This window comes from Opisthorchis viverrini (assembly GCF_000715545.1).
Source record: "Opisthorchis viverrini unplaced genomic scaffold opera_v5_363, whole genome shotgun sequence".
Taxonomy (NCBI): domain Eukaryota; kingdom Metazoa; phylum Platyhelminthes; class Trematoda; order Opisthorchiida; family Opisthorchiidae; genus Opisthorchis; species Opisthorchis viverrini.
Genome location: NW_008752025.1, coordinates 251,538 through 253,221, shown reverse-complemented (window position 1 = coordinate 253,221; position 1,684 = coordinate 251,538).

Here is a 1,684-nt window from a genome sequence, read left to right as displayed (position 1 = left end):
CACATGGGTGCACTTTTCGTCATTTAGAAAAAGGTTCCAGTCCACACCACTTCCTTGCAGCGGCTACATCCATTTGGAGGGCGCTGGCATCGGAACTCCAGCATTTCAAGTCGTCTGCGAAAAGTAGGCGTAGCTTTGGAAGAATATCGTGAAGGTAGCTGACGCATATCAGAAATGGAATTCGTTTCACAACGAAGCCTTGAAGAACTCCAATGGGGACCGGCGCTAGGGAATTTTAGGTCAAGCCTATTCTCATTCGGAATGGTCTGCCTGATAGGAAAGCCTTGGTTCAGTCCAGGATTTTCCCTTGAATCCCAAAAGACTCTGGTTTGTGGAGCAGCGGGACGTGTGGGACCCGATCAAGTGCCTTTGAGAAGTCGAAAAATATGGCATCCGATATGAGTCCTTCGTCCTTGGCTTGGGTTAAGCTGCCCATAAACACGAGCATGTTTGTCACGCAAGGACGGTTTGGGAGAAATCCGTGTTAAGCTCGAGACATCAGGTTGCTGCAAGTCAGGTGATCTAGGATAGCTCGCTTCAGAATGCGTTTCATCACCTTGCACGGAACTCTGATGAGGCTTATACGCCTGTGGCTGCCAGGCGACAGTCGGTCACCAGTTTTGTAGATTTGCGTGACATTCGCTTATTTTCAAGCAGAGGGGAGGTAGCCTTCCTCAAGTGGCTGACGGAATAGAATGTAGAAATGATTTGCCAGCTTAGGCGACGATCTCTTCATGATTTTTGGATGCTAATCGCCGACAAAAATGGGTTCCTTTTGTGCGAGAGTTGACAGATGTCCTTCACCGTTAAGTCCAAGTCGGTTGAAGGTTGTTCGTAGATATGCCTTGACAAGAGTGGATGTGTCGAGGACGCTGGGACTAAACATAGACCTGCAAAGTGTTCTCTGTAGACTGCAGGTACCACTTCGGGTCACTCGTGAGTGCTCCGATCCTGCCCCCCAAGGAGAACGTGGGTGGCCTGTTTTGCAGCGATGTCTCATGTATTTGAACAGTACACTTCTGTTTTTCCGAGCAAGATCTGGAGTAGCGACTTGTTTACGTGTGTTCCTCTTGCGGATTCCTAATTTACAGAGGTTTCAAATTTTACGGAATGCCAGCTCGTCTTATGTGTCTCCTGCAGTCAACTTTTCGAGGAAAGCTGGGACCTCTTTTCCGGAAGACACCGAATCCTTTCAGGCTGCCTGCGCCTCATCTGACTGGACGCCGTTTTTTGGGACGAACGCCGCGTCAAACTCGTGAACATTCCGGACTGTGATCCTGTGTAAGTCTCCCACTGGAGCTGGTCCCAGTTTAACTTGTTCAAGAAAGGTGCGCATTCCTGAGGAGTCTGCACGGCAAAAGTATCGAAACCATGTTTGAGGTTTGCGATTTCTGGCCCAATAGCAGATGAAATCAAAGGTCAGCACGCAGTGGTCGCCATGTGGAATATCGATTATTGCCTGATTAGCGAAGCGTCTTTCTTCGGTGATGACCAAATCCATAGGGGATGGTAGTTGGTCTGCACGGTATCTGGTAGGTGCAACGACATATTCAGCCCAAGCGCTATGTTGAACGAATCCGGTCCACGCCTCTGAAAAAATCAACTAGATCCGGCGCGCTGGTGCTCCGTCCTGGAGGCTTTTGGAGCGTTAAAGTCACCAACCGGCGGGAGATGAGTGAGGTGG